This window comes from Rhinoderma darwinii, chromosome 7 (genome assembly GCF_050947455.1).
Source record: "Rhinoderma darwinii isolate aRhiDar2 chromosome 7, aRhiDar2.hap1, whole genome shotgun sequence".
Classification (NCBI taxonomy): Eukaryota; Metazoa; Chordata; class Amphibia; order Anura; family Rhinodermatidae; genus Rhinoderma; species Rhinoderma darwinii.
In genome coordinates, this window is record NC_134693.1 from 49253802 (window position 1) to 49273749 (window position 19948).

The following is a 19948-nucleotide window of genomic DNA, read 5'->3' on the forward strand; positions in this document are numbered from 1 at the left end:
CTATATGTACTATAGCTGTGTTTTGCAGTGGAAATTAACAAACCAAATTGCAAGCAAGAATACTATGGCTCTGCTAAACAGTTTTTACCTATCTAAAATTGGCACATCACTATAACAACTAAATCCCCAGAAATTGAAAAATCCCATCACAAATCCCCAGATTTTACATGAAGTCCCAGTGAACACAGGATAAATGATGGTTCGGCCTACACAAAATTAGATTCTATGGTGTGTAAAGCACAGATTCAGTTGTATCAGAAAAAAATTGTCCTTATTTTTCTGTCGACATAGCTGTATGAGGAGAAGTTGGATTTTTTAATGGTACCATATAATGCACCATATAATGCACTGACAAACTTTTTACAATTATTTTGTGGGGTGGAATTAAAAAGATACAGCAAGTCTGCCATCGTTTTTTGGGTTTCGTTTTAACAGTGTTCTCTGTGCGGTAAAAATTACCTGTCAACTTTATTTGCGGGTAAATACAAATATGGCGATACTAAATTTATATTGTTTTTTTATGTTTTACTACTTAAATTAAAAACAATTTATTAAAAAAAAAAAGTTTTGTGTCACTATATTCTGAGACCAATACCTTTTTTATTTTTCCATCGATGGATTGGTGTGAGGGCTTGCTTTTTGCAGGGCAAGCTGTAGTTTTTATAGGTATAATTGGGGTACATATGACTATTTGATCCCTTTTATTACATTTTGGCTGGGAAGAGAGGCAACCCAAAAATTATTTCTGACATCTTTTTTTTCCTATGCGATGTAAATATGTGTAAAGTTCGGACTTTTACTTACGCCGCAATACCAATTATGTTTATTGGTTTTATTATTTACATTTCTATGGAAAAAATTGCTAATTTATTTTGAGCTATTACTCTTTTTTCTTATTATTCTTTTATTTTTCTTTTATTTAACATATTTTTTTTTTTTTTTTTTAAGTCTCCCGAGGAGACTTTACAATGTGCTTGTTAGACTTATTGTATTGCAGTGCATTGCCTTTTCTGTGATCTACTATTAAGCCTTGCCCCAGGGTTAATAGTAGGAGACAGAAGATAGACATGGAGGCCTTCACTAGGCTGCCATGGCTACCAATCGCCACCACGTGATTATCCACCAGGTATTGTGTGTGAAAAGTCTGTGCCACATTTGCTGCACATGTACGGCGGATGTTACCTAGGGGTAAAACAACTTGGGCAGTGTTGGGCTAGCCATCGTGAGAGAAAATGTAAACATCTGTCAGCTCCCTTTGATATGGCTGTTTTAGTAAATACTTCTATGTTTCATAATATAACAATTGTAGGGACATTTTCTCAGAACTCTGCATTGTGCCATTCCTCTATTAATCCTCCTGGAAATTTATGTATAAATTGACAAATGGACGTTACCAGTACCCTTTTTAATAAGGCATGTCCCTATATACGCTGACATTTTATTATGAGTGACCGTGTCAGACTGTGTAGGGACACACTCTATGACAAGGGGAATGTTAAACCCAGTTGTCAATGTATTTATACATTTTTAAGAGGAATAACAGAGGAATTGTAGAATGCAGAGAAAAGATGATCCAGAATTGGTATTTTATGGTGAATAAAAGGATTTGATAAAAAAACAAAAACACTTCAGAAGAGCTGACAAATCCAATTTAAATAACAATTATGTATGAAAATGAGCCAACGATTTATTGGCAGTTTCCCGGTCTCTGCATTTGTCCCCAGAACGGCAACATTACAGGTACTGTGTAATACTGTGTAGCCCCTGTTAATCTCAGGGATGGGAAGCTAAGAATAAATGCAGGGTTCTCAGACTCGATTTTCCTGTGTATCTGCTAGTTTGTGCTTTATGTATCAAAACTGTATTGAAGAAAAAGTTGTCTTGTTGACCATGGGAACAAGTTCAGGAGAGATTAGCAGAAAATAATAGGAACAATTTTATTTTGGAAATATTACTCTGTTTCCTGCTACATCAGGGAAGAGAAGCTGCTAGCATCACACTGAATCATTGGGGCAGAGAGATTAGGAGAATTTCCAGCACCACGGACCATCATAGGAAAGGATTGAGGAGGAGGGAGGCTGTCAGAGGAGGGAGAGGGTGCTGCACGCGTCATAGTGCGCTGAACAGCAAGCTAGATTGCTGAGCAAGGGACCCTGCAGTCTTTGACTGGGGAGACATGGTTAGCAGTGAGGGGGATATGGAGAGCAGAGCCTGAATGGAGTCTAAGAATGAGGAGAGCAATGATAGTTTAATGTACTGTATAAGAATGTGAGGGGTAGCTAGGGGACCAGTAATCAGAGGGGAGCCATACTGGGGAACTGCATATAGAGGGGAGCCATGCTGGGGAACTACATATAGAGGGCAGCCATTCTGAGGACTAGGAATGAGAGGGGGGCCATACTGGGGACTAGGAATGAAGGGGAGGCCATGCTGGGGACTAGGAATAAGAGGGGTGCCATGGTAGGTACTAGTAATGTGAGAGGACCCATGCTGGGCACTAGGAATGATAGGGGAGCCTTGCTGGGGACTAGGAAGAAGATGGTAACCATGATAGGGACTAGGAATGAGAGTAGAGCAATGCTAAGGGGAATGAAGGGGAGGCCATGCTGCGGACTAGGAATAAGAGGGGTGCCATGGTAGGGACTAGGAATGAGAGTGAAGCCATGCTTGGGACCAGAAATGGCAGGAGGAGTCATGCTTGAGACTAAGAATGAGCTGTTGCTTATTTGTGGGCTGTACATGTTTGCTGACGGAATTACACACTTTAACCTGCCTTCTGTGTACCTTTTTCTTTGAGAGGACCACCCCCATAAAGTCTTGAGTGGTCAGTTTAAAAAGATTTCACTGTAGTAACCCCCTCTATTTCCCATGTACAATTTCCTGGAAGTTTATGGTGCAATATAATTAAATAATAATAAGGGCAAAGAGGGGGCAGTAAAGATCCTTTTGGGTTTTTTATTTGAAACTTTATTTGTAATTTTATCAAAGGCTATAGTTTTTAGAGCAAGATGGAGAATTTTGTGGATAAGAAAAAGTTTATGTGCAAAGTGAAGGATCCAGTGTTCCTAAATGTATATGCTAAAATTAGTGGATGCAACACAGAAATTTCGATTACCTATAGCCCAGCTGTCAGAAAGTGTAAGCTGGACATGTCTTGATTTCTATTTATACCTTTCTATTCACTATAGTGGAATGTCCAGACATAGGTCAAAGAATTCAGAGCAGTGACAAATAGCTGTACTGTGATAGCACTACCTTATGTGGATAAGAACAATAAATGTGTGTCCTACTCTATGCTGATTAAGAATTATATGTAGCTGAATTGCAAAGTAATACATATAGTGTATATGACTGCGTAGTAACAGTATGCATGAGTAGGTAGCAGTGGCATACCTACCAAAGTGACAAGGTATACACTGCAATGAGGCTTGGAAACTGGGGATCCTATTTACTGAATTATATCTCCCCAAGCACTGTGTACAAATTTTAAAGTTATGAGGTGCTTGGTGAGAACCTGGTGACTGTGGGCATAAACAAGTGGAAGTGGGCCATCCACCATCACGGGCCCCCCGCAACGCCACATTCTATAGCATCTGCGTCCTTAGGACACAGATACTATTAAACACTATGGCACAGCAGGGAGATATCTCCCCGCTCTGCCATTAAAGTGGTTGTCCCACAAAACACATGTATCCCCTATCCACAGGATAGGGGATACATGTACATACTAGCCAACTGTCCTGAATTTGGCGGGACTGTCCCAAATTTAGGGAGACAGTCCTGGCAAATTACTATCCCGGGACTTGTCCCGGCAACTGCTACATTCAATTGTGGACACAGATACAATTGAATACTATGGCAGAGCAGGAAACTATCCGCTTCCTGCTTTGCCATTCACTCCTCCTGGAGCGAAATCCCCGGCCAAAGCGTTGCCGACGCCCTGGTCGAGGATTCCGCTGTAGGAGGTGCCACTGACGTCCCTGCCCTTATATGGACAGTGAAGTCAGGGATCTCTCTTTGAGCAGAATTCCCTTACAGGGCTTCAGCAACGTTTTGGCCAGGGATTCTGGCATTCCAGGAGTAGCCCATGACTTCACTGTCCATATAAGGGCAGTGACGTCAGGGGCACCTCCTGCCACGGAATCTCCGGCTAGAGCATTGCCGACGCCTGGACGGGGATTCTGCTCATAGAAGGAGCCACTGAGGACATTACTGTCCATATATGGACAATGAAGTCAGGGGCTCCTCCTCGAGCGCCGGAATACCCGGCCAGATTATTACCGATGCCTGGCCGGGGATTCTGCTCATGGAGGGAGCCACAATGGCTCTATCTACAGGGATAAGTAGGTAGGGATAGGGGTGGGGGCAAGCTCTAGTGAAGTATGTGGCACTATATACACACGGGGAGTATATGGCACTATATATAAGCGGAGTATGTGGCACTATATACAGGCGGAGTATGTGGCACTATCTACATGGTGGTGTGTGGCACTATCTACAGGGGGCTGTGTGTGTCATCATCTACAGGGAGTGTGTGTGGCATCATCTACAGGGGGTGCATGTCGCACAGTCTTCAGGGGGGTGTGGCATCATCTTCAGGGGGTCTGTGTGGCATCATCTACAGGGGGCTTGTGCGCATGCGTGGCCAGTGCTCCATTCATTTCTATGGAGCTTCCAGACACACAAGCCAGAAACAGACCGCGGAAGTCTCATGCTTCTCATGAAGCACTTTGGGGGACATTCGGTTCCCTGTTCTCCTTATCGCTGGTGGTCAGGGGATACATGTGTTTTGTGGGATAACACCTTTAACTAGGCTACATGCTGGGTTTTTTTTTGGGGGGGGGGGGGTTGGAGCTGTATGGCGCTATCTACAGAAGGGGCACTGAATGGCGCTATTTACAGGAGGGAGTACTGTATGGCGCTATCTACATAGAGGGCTATATAGCGCTATCTACAGGAGGGGGCTGTACGGCGTTATCTACAGTGGGGCAGTATGGCACTATCTACAGAGTCTGTATGGAACTATCTACAAGGGGGGCTGTATGGCACCATCTACAGGGGAGGTGGGGGCACTATCTACAAGTGGGTGTGACACTATCTACAGGGGGGCTGTATAGCACAATCAACAAGCGGGGCTGTATGGCACTATCAACAGGAGGCACTCTCTACAAGGGGGCGCTGTGGGGCAGAATCCACAGGGGAGCACTATCTACAAGGGGGGGCTGTGTTTGGCACCCAGTGGAGGGGGGGCCCAGTCAAAAGTTTGCTATGGGACTCAGTCTTTTCTAGTTACACTCCTGTATCTGCATGATAGTGCTGAAGATCAGACAGAAGATTGAGCAGAGCATATTTTTGGAGGCGGTTTTCCTCTAGGTTTTCTTCCATGAAGTAAATTCTATATACATTTCTCTGATCACCTTATTATGTTCTGACAATTTTGTATCCGTTAGGTACAAGAAAAGAAAAATAATTCTGTGTGGTCAAACTGAGCTTAGTGCGTATATAATCTTACCAGCTGTGCAGTGTATATAGCATTAGTCTACACCGATCAGCCATAGAACCATCTGCCTAAGGGTATGTGCACACACACTAATTACGTCCGTAATTGACGGACGTATTTCGGCCGCAAGTACCGGACCGAACACAGTGCAGGGAGCCGGGCTCCTAGCATCATACTTATGTACGATGCTAGGAGTCCCTGCCTCTCTGCAGGACAACTGTCCCGTACTGTAATAATGTTTTCAGTACGAGACAGTAGTTCCACGGAGAGGCAGGGACTCCTAGTGTCGTACATAACTATGATGCTAGGAGCCCGGCTCCCTGCACTGTGTTCGGTCCAGTACTTGCGGCCGAAATACGTCCGTCAATTACGGACGTAATTAGTGTGTGTGCACATACCCTAATATTGTGTAGGTTCCCATTGAGTTACCAAAACCATTCTGACCCATCGAAGCATGGACTTTACAAGACATCTGAAGGTGTCCTGTTGTATCTGTCACCAAGGTGTTAGCAGCAGATTCTTTAAAGAGGCTCTGTCACCACATTATAAGTGCGCTATCTCTTACATAAGGAGATCGGCGCTATAATGTAGGTGACAGCAGTGCTTTTTATTTAAAAAAACAATCTATTTTTACCACTTTATTAGCGATTTTAGATTTATGCTAATGAGTTGCTTAATGCCCAAGCGGGCGTATTTTTACTTTAAACCAAGTGGGCGTTGTACAGAGGAGTGTATGACGCTGGCCAACCAGCATCATGCACTCCTCTCCATTCATTTACTCAGCGCATAGGGATCCTGCTAGATCCTTATGTGCTTTCTTATACTAACACCTTAACAATACTGAAGTGTTTAGACAGTGAATAGACATTCCACGGGATGTCTATTCACAATCTCTGCACTTCGTTACCGTTTCTATGGTAGTTACAGCACAGGAAGCGTGATCTCGTTGTAACCTGTCATTTACAGCGAGATCTCATGAGATCACGCTTCCTCTGCTGTAACTACCCCAGACAGAGTAACGGAGTGCAGGGATTGTGAATAGACATCCCGTGGAATGTCTATTCACTGTCTAAACACTTCAGTATTGTTAATGTGTTAGTTTAAGACAGCACATAAGGATCTAGCAGGATCCCTATGCGCTGAATAAATGAATGGAGAGGAGTGCATGATGCTGATTGGTCAGCGTCATACACTCCTCTGTACAACGCCCACTTGGTCTAAAGTAAAAATACGCCCACTGGGGCATTAAGCAACTCATTAGCATAAATCTAAAATCGCTAATAAAGTGGTAAAAATAGATCGTTTTATTAAATAAAAAGCACTGCTGTCACCTACATTATAGCGCCGATCTCCTTATGTAGGAGATAGGGCACTTATAATGTGGTGACAGAGCCTCTTTAAGTCCTGTAAGTTGCAAGGTAGGACTTCCATAGTTTGGACTTGTTTTTGCATCACATTCCGTAGATGCTCGATTAGATTGAGATCTGGGGAATGCAGAGGCCAAGTCAAAAACTTGAACTCTTTGTTATGGTCCACAAACCATTCCTGAACAATTTTTGCAATGTAGCAAGGCACATTATTCTGCTGAAAGAAGCATGCTTAAGTAGGTGTTATGTGACTACATGAATGCCAGCCCCAAGGTTTGCCAGCAGAACATTACCCAGAGCATCACACTGCCTCCACTGGCTTGCCGTCATCCCATAATGCATCCTGCTGCCATCTCTTTACCAGGTAAGAGAGCCACACCAGGCAATCCATAATGCAATTCATCAGACCAGGCCACCTTCTTCCATTGCTCCATAGTGCAGTTCTGATACTCACATGCCCATTAAAGGCATTTTCGGTAATGGACAGGGGTCTCCATGGGCACTCTGATCGGTCTGCAGGCCCTATACGCGGCAAGCTCTGTGTTCTGGCACCTTTCTATCATAGCCAGCATTAACTTTTTCAGCAACTTGTGCTACAGTAGCCCTTCTGTAGGATCGGACCAGATGGGCTAGCCTTCACTTCACACGCGCATCAATAATCCTTGGGTGCCCATGACCCGGTTGCCGGTTCACCATTTGTAATTCCTTGTACCAGTTTTGTTAGGTACTAATCACTGTATAACTGGAGCAACCCGCAAGAGCTACTGTTTTGGAGATGCTCTTCCCAGTTGTCTAGCCGTCACAATGTGGCCCTTGTCAAAGTTGTTCAGTTCCTTACGCTTGCCTATTTTTCCTGCTTCCAGCACATTAATTTCACAAAATGAGTAGTCACTTGCTGCCTAAAATATCCCACTTCTTGATAGGGACCATTGAAACAAGATAATCAATGTTATTTACTTCACCTGGTTTTAATGTTATGGCTGATCAATGTATAAAACCATACTTTCAACTATGCAGGATTGTCCAGAAGTCTCCCGAGACAGGAGGGTAACCCTTATATAACCAATAACACAGGCAAGCCTCCTGCAAAGCCAGAGTGTTGCCCCACCAAACTGAAAACACTTCCCCGGTGCTGATCTCTGCCATTGCCAGAAGAAGTAGTCAAATTTGAGCAGCAATTTGCTGGTTGCTCACACATCACTTCCTGACAGCACTGGATTGTTGATAAGGTGGATATTTCTTTTTCCCTATTTTTTATTTGAAACAAAATGGCAAAGCTTATGGTAAACTCTCTGGCATTCTCTGGATTACATGTTTTATGGCATCACTCTGGAAATGTTTATTGCAAAACGGAGTTGTCCTAGTAGTCGATATGGCTGCTTGCCCAATATTTGAGAGCTGGACATGTGTAAAAATCTTTGTGAAAGCGATTCTGAATATCAATCCTCTAAGCTCAGCGATATTCCCAACAAAATATATACACCAAGATATTATGAAAAAGTGGTGGTCCTCTCAAAGAAAAGGGCCGATACACATATATACAATATACATAGGATAAAACGGAATTGAAAAATCTGTCAAAAGGAAATCTGGTCTAGATCAGGGCAGTCTTATCAAGGAGGTGGATTTTTGGAGAGGTTTCTCTGTATATATATTTAGGAGTTTTATGGCAGTGCAGATTCAAAACTTCTAAATTATATGAACCCGTGGGAAAAACATTTGTATAACATGAGAAAAATGAATCTATGAGTAGCGGTCTTGTTTCACAAATAATAGAGGTACCATTGGCAAATAAAAACAATTGGTCTAAATGTGACAGAGCTCTCGTGTGTGTTGAATGGATTGCGATGTCTCGTGCATACAGAGAGACCAAGTATTGTATATTCCACATCTCTCTTTATTCATATGTATATCAGCTTCTGCCATCTCTTTGCTAATCCTTTCTCTGTTTTTTTTTCCCATTCCTGGAACCGCATAAGAGATTGGGCTTTCCAAAGTACAGATTCATTAGATGTCAACCAAGGAATACAAATTGTTGAGTTTCCTTTTTTTCACACACAGGTCATAGTGTTTGAGTACAAAGTGCCTGCAATTTTGTATTACTTCATTACTCTAGGGATCAAAGAACGGCCCTTCAGCTGTAGGGTTGTGTTAGAGGTTGTTATTAGGATGCTATTAGGCACTCACAGCTGGTATGATATGCCACACCCAAAATTGCAAATTATATTAGGGTACCCACAGATAGGGAAATAAACAGAACACAATTTTTCAATACACAGTAAGGGCATGACCACACGTGGTGGATTTCCTCCGCAACTGTCCGCATCAATGCCGCACAGAATCTGCGTTGCAGATTCTGCTGCGGATCTGCACAAAATGTGCAGTAAATTGATGCGGACTAGCTGCTGCGGACTGCGGGAAAAGTGCTTCCCTTCTCCCTATCAGTGCAGGATAGAGAGAAGGGACAGCACTTTCCCTAGTGAAAGTAAACGAATTTCATACTTACCGGCCGTTGTCTTGGTGACGCGTCCCTCTTTCGGCATCCAGCCCGACCTCCCTGGATGACGCGGCAGTCCATGTGACCGCTGCAGCCTGTTATTGGCCTGTGATTGGCTGCAGCCGTCACTTAGACTGAAACGTCATCCTGGGAAGCCGGACTGGAGACAGAAGCAGGGAGTTCTCGGTAAGTATGAACTTATATTTTTTTACAGGTTGCTGTATATTGTGATCGGTACTCACTGTCCAGGGTGCAGAAACAGTTACTGCCGATCGCTTAACTCTTTCAGCACCATGGACAGTGACTATTTACTGACGTCTCCTAGCAACGCTCCCGTCATTACGGGAGCCCCATTGACTTCCTCTGTCTGGCTGTAGACCTAGAAATACATAGGTCCAGCCAGAATGAAGAAATGTCAAGTTAAAAAAGCAAGACGGATCCGCAGCACACATAACATGTGCATGACAGCTGCGGACTTCATTGCGGAAATTAGAATCTCCATTGAAGTCAATGGAGAAATTCCGCCATGAGTCCGCCACTGCTCCGCAACAGACAGAGCATGCTGCGGACACCAAATTCCGCTCCGCAGCCTATGCTCCGCAGCGGAATTTTACGCCTCGTCTAAACGAACACTGCTAAATTAAAGTGTAAGTCAATGGACAAACGGCTCCGCTGCGGATTAACGCTGCGGAGTGTCCGCAGCGGAATTTAAGTGAAATTCCGCCACGTGTGAACCCAGCCTAATGCCATAAACATGCCCCCTCATGACCAGATTAAGGCCTCATGCACACGACCGTAGCCCGACCGTAGCCGTGTGCACGGCCGTGATTTTCGGGTCGGCCGGCTGCGGACTGTCAGCGGACTGTCAGCCGCAAGCCGCCCGCACATGCACATGGCCGCGGCCATTGTTTTCAATGAGCCCGGACCGCAACTCCGGACCGTAATAAGACATGGCCGTACTTTCTGCGGTCCGGGCTCCCGGGCCGTGCACGGACCGCAAAAACTACGGTCGTGTGCACGGCCCCATAGAAAAGAATGGGGCCGCAATTCTCCCGTGGATTTTCGGGGGAATTGCGGACGCAAAAACACGGTCGTGTGCATGAGGCCTTAGGCTATGTCCAAACAACCAATTACTATAGTGGTGTAGGGCAAAGCAACTGAAGGTGAATTTTCCTGTAACCAACCACACAGTCAAATACTTGCAGGAAGATAGTTTTAGTACATAAATAGCTGCCAGAGAATAGATAGCTGTCAGAGGAGCAGTCTAAAGATACAGTATATTCAGTGCAAATTTTAATACCATTGCATTGCTAACTGAATAATACCACCATACTGTTAGGCTGGGTTCACACGAGCATGTTACGTCCGTAAAGGACGGAACGTATTTCGGCCGCATGTCCCGGACCGAACACACTGCAGGGAGCCGGGCTCCTAGCATCATACTTATACAGCCACACCTCGACCACATAGTGACTGCATAATACCACCATACTGTTACAGAATAATACAGCCACACCATGACCCCATATTACCACCACATAGTGTCTGAATACCACCTTACTGTTACTGAATAATACCTCCACACCATGACAACATATTACTACCACAAAGTGACTGAATAATGCCATCATAATGTTACTGAATAATACAGCTAAATGATCAACTTATTTCCCACTACATAGTGACTGAACAATACCACCATATTGTTATGGAATAATACTTTCCCACCATGACCACATATTACCACCATAAAGTGAGTAATGCCACCATACTGTTACTGAATAATATAGCCACACCATGCCCACATATTACCACGACGCAGTGACATAATAACACCCTCATATTGTTACTAAATAATACAGCCTCACCATGATCACATATTACTACCTAGTGAATAAATAAAGCCTCCATACTGTTACTGAATAATTTCCCCACACCTTGATTACATATTACTGCCAAATAGTGACTGAATAATGCTACCATGCAGTTACTGAATAATATCTCAACATCATGATCATATATTATCACCATATAGTGAGTGAATAATACCACCATTCCGGCAGGTTTCCGTTTATTAGACGGAATCAATAGCGCAGTCGACTGCGCTATTGATTCCGGCAAAAAAGCGGAAGCCTGCCGGAATTGTGACAATCGGAAACCATTAGCAATGTTTCCATCACCATTGATATCAATGATGAACGTTTGACTATCCATTGAGGGATTCACCCGACGGAAACCTCCGACAGAACCCCTGAACGGAAAGCGAACGCTGATGTGAATTGGCCCTTACCCTGTTCCCACAATGAGATGCTGCTTCTTCTGTGTACTGCTTTGCATCACAATGCCTGCACTGGGAGGTCTGGCTGATTAAGTTATGAAAGTTGCACTATACACTTCAATAAATTGTTTAAGTAAAAAAATCCATACATAGCATTTAAAGAAGCACTCCAGGAATACTTTTTTTTTCCTATTAAGTGTACAATAGGCTATCCTTAAAGAATAATGTTTCAGTTAATGTGCCATTTATGGGTTGTCTGCCATCTTGGTTAGTTCTTCCTCTCTAATATGGTTTATTTTAATGCAGCCTACATTTCCCATGATACTACTGGGTTTGCAGAGGTAGAGTGGGCAGAGTCTTATCACAGTGCACTTGCTCTGCGTCATTTCTAAGGGCAGCAAATGATAGATCAGTAACATAAAACTTCTGCCCCCTAACACACTGCAGAGTCTCCGTGTATGCAGCTTCAGCCTGTCTCCTCTGCCTCGTGCTAGTGACAGATCAGTGACATATAACTTCTTTACTTACACTGCAGTCTCAAAGTATCCTATGTGATGGAGCTTCACAATGCTCTCCCTATCTCTTGCTTTAGATAGATCAGTGACATAGCAGTAGAACAGCTCTCCCGTAACTCACACTGCAGAGTGTGATTCCGCTTCAGCCTGTCTCCTCTGCAGCCTGCTACTGAGAGATTTCTCTGTCAGCTGTTACAAGCAGGAGACAGGAAAGAGCAATGTGAAGCTACATCTCATAGGAATACACTGGACTCTGCACACGGCACACACAGATAGTATAGACAGTTATTGTGAGTCAGAGGAGTTTTATAACTACAGCTCAATTTAAGGACTCATCTATTATATCGCTGCACTCCTGCTCCCTTAAATGCATGGGGGACATATAGAGCTTGGTGGGTAGAGGAGGTGTCTCAAGGCTTCTAGGATGGATTTGATAGGTGATGATGTAATCTTGTAGTGCACAGAATGTTAGTAGAGACTGACCTCCTGTCTATACATGAGAGCACAGACAGAGTGAGATCACATGACTCAGCTGCCCATAATAATAGGTTTGAAAATACACAGATGCAAATGATCTGGAAAGGAACAAATGACACTGCTAGAACATTGCTGGTGATTTAGCATGATGTGTGCAAAAAAAATAAAAAAGTCGGAAAAAGTGTATAAAATATATAATCAATTTGGTGCAAACCATGTAAGCCACTTTTTTGCAGCAATTACTGGCAGGATTTTAGCACATTTTGTTACGTAAAACTCCCCAACAAAAATATTGCAGTATATGAATGGCAATTCATCCGGCTGTTCCAGTAACGTACTACATATGCAAAAGCACACCAGCTATAATTCTGAAGTACATTATAGATCCCGTTTACCCATGGATTATGTCAGATTATACCTAGACTAAAATATATAAAGGAGTCAGACACAGCGTGTTACAATCTACAGTAATGTCTAGTTCTTGAAATAACCTGATATGGTGAATTTATTGCAACAACGAAAAGAATCTGAAAAATGCTGATTATATTGAATGGAAACGTAAAGGGGTTTTCCCATAATCATAATTTATCACCTCTCCACAGGATAGGTTATCAATATCTGATAGGTGGAGGTCTGACCGGTGGTACCCTCACCTATAGAGAGAACAGGCTTACCTTGCCGTTCCTGGGAGCCCCATAGGAATGGAGTGGTAGGTCACATGCTCGACTACTGCTCCATTCATTTCTAAGGGGCTGCTGAAGATAGCGCTCGGCAGCCCTATAGAAATGAATGGAGCAGTGGTCGAGCATGCGCACTACTGCTCCATTACTGTGGGGTTCCCAGGAATGGCAAGGTACGCCCGTTCTCGTGATCAGTGGGGGTGTCAGTGGTGAACCCTCACCAATCAGATATTTATCACCTATCCTGTGGATAGTTCATAAACAATGATTATGGGAAAACCCCTTTAAGTGATTTCCTTAAATTCACTTTATTACCACAAATATAGATTATTTGAGTCAATGTAGCAGTGTGGCAGGACTTTCCTTTTTCAGGAAACCAAACAAAATTAATAGAGAAGCGGTGAACAGGATGACCTTTGGTATTTTTACTATTTTATGTAACATAATGAAGTTAGTGTTTACTGTGCAGTTGTATGGCCATCAAAATTACCTTCAACTGAAGGTATACTTATTGTGTTACTGTCATAAGAGAACAAGGACAGTACCGACCAAAACAATAAAAAAAAAGGGATCCGCCTGGCACCACTATCCACCGCTGCTCATATTTAATTTGGAGAAAGGAACGGGCCCGTTCCCTTCTCCAAATTAACTAACGCTGGGACCCTTCTTCACAAGACTGACCCTGGCTAGCATTACAATACTATGTTCGACAGCCGGCATCATGATGTTGTATGCGCCACCGCACACAACATTCTGACACTGGTCGGCATCAGTCTTGTGAAGCAGAGCCCCAGTGTCAGTATCGTCAGGCCCAAGAGGAGGAACTCCAATTTGTTGAGTGACTCTGCTGTGTATAAGCAGCAGCTTCAGTGCAATGATTTTTTATGTTGCCCCCCTGCACACCTAATGTCTCCCCTTGACTTCCCACAGAGCCCCTGCCCACCTGTCTCAACCCTGCGCCTCCATAGAACCCGTCAGTGTGCATATCCCTCCTAGCCTGCTTCCACCCCTGACACTTTCTGCTCTTAGCCCTCTCCACTCAACAGAGCTCTGCCACCAAGTCTCTTCCCCTTGTCTTCTGACAGAGCCACTACCCACCTGTCTCCTCCCTGCCTCACCACAGAGCCCCTGTCAGGGTGTGTCTCCTCCTGGTTCCACTCTCACCCCTGCCACTTTCTGCTCTCTTAGCGCTCTCCTCTCCACAGAGATCTGCCACTAAATCTCTTCACCTTGTCCCCTACAGAGCCCCGGCCCACCTACTGTCTCGGTCCTGCCCATCCACAGTCCCACTGCCAGTTTGCATCTCACCCCAGTCCCCCTCCCTCCACTCTCCATTGCCACATCCGGTAATGGGGGAGGCAGACGCTTTGACTGTATGGGGCCCAGAAATTTCTGATGGCGGCTTTGAAACCAGGGACTGGAGTTCATACAGTACAATACCGGACTTTACAATGAATATGCATGGGCAAAAGATAGTCGATATTAGGTGGTCAGAATAAACTTGTAAATAAGCGTATAATATGTAATATACTCTATTGGTTGCAGCACCGCATGGCGGCCACTGCCACACTGCTCCCATAGGGGGAGCAACCCAGAGCCCCAAAAGCAGCCATGCTGCCAAGACCACACCAATCCTCCTTGGCTCTGAGCCACATCCCCCTTCAAGAGCAGCACTACAGCAACAGATACCACCACAACATGGGAACAGATTTAATAAGCTCACCTTTCCATGCGCTCCTAGTGGCGAACTGAGAGCACAAGAGCAGAAACACTTCGGAGGTCATTCCCTAATTAAAAATCACCTGGGCCAAATGTGTGGAATGCCTCATGTTCACGCTTATATATTTTTGCCTAGCAGCTATAGATCAAATGATATATTGTGGATGTGTGGTCCGTGTTTAGTCTCACAATACTGATATTATTATGCAGTGTATCCCCCATGTGAACGGCCCCATTGAAATACATGCGTCCGTGTGACGGCCGTTGTTTTAACGGCCATCACATGGACGTATTCAACGCTCGTGTGAATCAGGCCTCATACTCAGTTGTTAAATATGGAAATTATTTGCATTATTTGTTTGTTTCTTGTGTTCTAAACTAGTAATAAAATGTACAATATAGATTTGTATAGTTTTATATGCGTGCAGGCGTTGTTAGGTTATGCGAGGCCCAGGCACATTCTTTGCACAGGGGCCCTCTGCGTCCACCTCTGCTGAGACCCATAACTTTTTTAAATTTTTTAGTCAAAAAAGCTGTGTAAGAGCTTATTCACACGAGCGTGGGGAAACTCGGACATGAAAAATAGCAGTTTTTCACATACGAGTTTCACCAGTGTGGGATCCGTTTTCACGGATCCCCATAGACTTGAGTCTATGGAGGGAACCATGAAAACGGAAGAAAATAAGACATGTTCTATTTTTCAACGGACCCTTCACACGGTTCGTTGAAACAATGGCAGTGTGAACGGTCCCATTAAAATAAATGCGTCTGTGTGACGGCCATTGTTTTAACGGCCGTCACACGGACGAATTCAAAGTTTGTGTGAATAAGCCCCAAGGACTTGTTTTTTGCGGGACAGGTTGTAGTTTTTATTGGTACCATTTTGGGGTACGTGATACTTTTTGATCACTTTTTATTATATGTTTTGGGAGGGGTGGTGCCTAAAAATAGCGATTCTGCCATTGTTTATTTTTTTTTTTGTGTTCACCGTGCGGGAAAAATAACATTATAGTTTGGGTCGTTACTAACGCGGTGATACCAAATATGTGTATATTTTTAAACGGTTTCATTTTTTCACTATAATAAAAGACTTATTATAGGAAAAAAGTCAGTTTTGTTTTTTTTTTTATCTTGAAACTTTTATTTTTACACTTTTGTACATTTTTATGAATTTTAAGGCAGATTTTGACCTGCCTGCGCATTTTTGCAGCGCTTTCCGCCCCTGACCATTGTAAGCTAATGCAAGGACCGTTGGCAAAAAACGCTGTGAAAAAGGCTCGGAAACTAGCGCTGCGGATCAGAGGTGGAACCACAGCTAAAAGCCGCCCGGCAAAAAAAACACTACTCTGCCTCCGATTTCCACATCAAAATCAGCGCCAAAAAACTCTGTGTGAACAGCGCTTTACTGTTCCCAACTGGGACTCACAATCTAAATTCCCTAACTATATGTTTTTGAGAGTGTGGGAGAAAACCCACGAAAACAGTTTAACCCCTTCCCACTTTTCATTATAGTTGTTCCATTGGAAATTTCCGTCGGAGGAACCCCTCAACGGAAATGCAAACTGAAACCATAAGTTTCCGTTTGCATTACCATTGATTTCAATGGTAATTCTTCCATTGCTTATGGTTTCCGTTTGTCACCATTGTGTAAGGTTTCCGTTTGTCTTGACGGAATCAATAGCGCAGTCGCACGTAAAAAATGCAGCGTTCTTGCTTTGCAGTTCTTTTTGGCATCCATGTACGGTACGCGTTTTTTCCACGCGTATGTCATGGGTTTTTTACGTCTGGAAAAAAAAAAAGTGTAGGAGGTGTTTTTTTTTCCTCATTTCTTTAGCAACGGGTGCATGAATCATGGACAGCACACGGGTGACGTCAGTGTGCTGTCCGTTGTTTTCACGCACCCATTGACTTCAAAGGGCTGCGTGGTGCGCAAAAACGTACAAAAAGAGGACATACAGTAAGTTTCATGCAGCAGACACACACTGCGTGAAAAACAACGCATGTCTGAATAGCCCCATTGAATTACATAGCTCCGTGTGACGGCCGTTGCTTTAACGTCCGTAACACGGACGTAAAATACGCTCGTGTGAATCAGGCATTAGCAACATAATTGAGACTTTTGTGCTTATCCCGAGTACAGGAGACTAATAAAAGGTGAATTGAACAATATTTTTAGGCCCAGGAATCAACATGTTTTGGCTCATGAGGCCACAGCAGATAAAGATTGAGAAGCCCTGCCATACATGTCCACTTTTAGGCTGGGTTCCCACAGTGCAGATTTGCTGCAGATTTTGCTTGCATTTTGTAAGCCAAAACCAGAATAGGATCCCTGAAAGCAGACCTATAAGTCCTTTCTTTATTTATTTCTTATGTTTTGGTTTTGATCCTGGTTTTGGGTTAAAAAATGCACGCAAAATCTGCAGCAAATCTGTACTGTGGGAACCCAGCCTTAAGGTATATGCACATTAGGCGGAAAAACTGCAGACTTTACGCAACAGATTTCATTGTGGAAAATCGACAGCATATTACAGCAGCAGCAAAGTGGATGAACAAATCTCATTCACACACTGCAGAAAAAAATCTGCTGCGAAAACCTGCATAAAACGACCTGCGATGCAGATTTTATAATCCGTCAATCATGTCAATTTATCTTGCAGAATCATTGCACTTTTGTTCATTGAGAAGGCAAAAGTACCGCAATAAATAGCAAATAGTGCGATTTTTGTGTTGGAAACACTGCGAACCCGCCACAAAAATTGCATCTCTAAAATAAAACTGCAATAAATGCAATAAAAAAGTTCATACTTACTTTCCTGGCATTGCAATAGTGACGGCTCCTTGTCCCCCCGACTGTTCGCCGTACTCTGGCCTCCTGGGATGACGTTTTATCTCATGTGACTGCTGCATCCAATCACAAGCTGTAAGGGTATGTTCACATGGCTTATTTTAGAAAAATCGGAAGCAGAACGCCTCCAAACATCTGCCCATTGATTTCAATGGGAAAAACGGCGTTCTGTTCAGACGGGCTGTTTTTTTACGCGGCCGCTTTGAAAAGCGGCCGTGTAAAAAAACGCTTGCGAAAAAGAAGTGCATGTCACTTCTTGAGCCGTTTTTGAAGCCGATTCTCATAGACTTTATAGAAAAACAGCTCCAAAAACGGCCGTAAAAAAACGCAGCGAAAAACGCGAGTTTGCTTAAAAAAACAGCTGAAAATCAGAAGCGGTTTTCCCTTGAAAACAGCTCCATATTTTCAGATGTTTTTAATTTTGTGTGTGCACATACCCTTACGGTCACATGGGCTGCAGCGTCATCACAGGAGGCCAGACTGCACGGAGACTTGACGTGGGAAGCAGTGACGCGTTGCTATAGCAATGCCAGTGAGGTAACAGGTAAGTGTTGTTGGTTTTTTTCATTGATTTTTTTTCTGCTATATTTTCATATATATTCATATATATTGATTCCAGCCGAAAATCTGCACCACAATTTGGTGCGGTCTTTCGGACAAAATTCCCTGCAGGTCCTAGGTCGGATATGCTGCATACTTTTCCGCAGCATATCTGACCTGTGTGGATCATAGCCTTAAAATACATTTTAGAATATACAGAACATGAACAGATATTGTGGTTGCAGTTAGTGTTATAATATAAATATACGGTGTGTGCATATATATATATATGTATATATATATATATATATATATATATATATATATATATATATATATATATATACATACATACATATACGTAGACATATATAGGACAAACCAGAAAATGAGAATTAGAAAATGAAAAGAGTCATCTGGTCCATGGGGAATAAGGACACATAATAAAAGTCATGGATAATGCCCTCCATAACATCCTTTTTTCCTCTATAGGGTCAGGGAAAACAAATAACTGCTGAGTAGGCAGAGAGCATTAACCATTGTGACAAAAAAAATAATCCACTTGTGTGACTATATAAAGAGGAAAGGTCTCTGCTAGAGATGAGCGAACCGGGACAACCGAACCCGGTTTCGGTCCGAACTTCAGGAAAAGTTCGGTTCGCAGCGAATCCGAACTTTACCGGGTTCGGCCGAACCCGTTTTGACCGAACCCGGCTACATTTTGGCGCCTGCCACATGTTACATCTAAAATGGAGGATTACAGAAGATCACCTGACATCAGGCTACCCCATAATGCCTTGCAAACGGCTCTCCCAGCCTATCGGGAGGCAGCATAGGGGCGGGCTCAAGCCTGCAATAAAAGTCTATGCACGGAGCTCAGCGGCCATTTTACAGACAGGAGCTGTAGGAATAGCATCTCTGTGCAGTAAGGGAAAGCTTTAGGAATCTAAAAGGCAGGAATTCAGAAATCGAAGGGGCTCATCCACTACTCACTACTCAGCCAGTGTGTGAATACGCTTTTATAAGGGGCTCATCCCCGTTGCATCCAACTTGCAATACAGGCAGCCTAGTAGTACTATAAGGCCCAGCATTCCCTGAGTGCACTGCAGCGAGGCTGATTGAAATTCTCATTCATTGCCATTTGCCAAGCCAGTGTCCGTGTGTGAATACGCTTTTAAAAGGGGCTCATCCCTGGAATAACAATCCAACTTGCCATACAGGCAGCCTAGAAGTACTACAACGCCCAGCATTCCCTGAGTGCACTGCAGCGAGGCTGATTGAAATTCTCATTCATTGCCATTTGCCAAGCCAGTGTCCGTGTGTGAATACGCTTTTAGAAGGGGCTCATCCCCATTGCATCCAACTTGCAATACAGGCAGCCTTTGTAGTAGTGGTAGTAGTAGTACTACAAGGCCCAGCATTCCCTGAGTGCACTGCAGCGAGGCTGATTGAAATTCTCATTCATTGCCATTTGCCAAGCCAGTGTCCGTGTGTGAATACGCTTTTAAAAGGGGCTCATCCCTGGCCGTT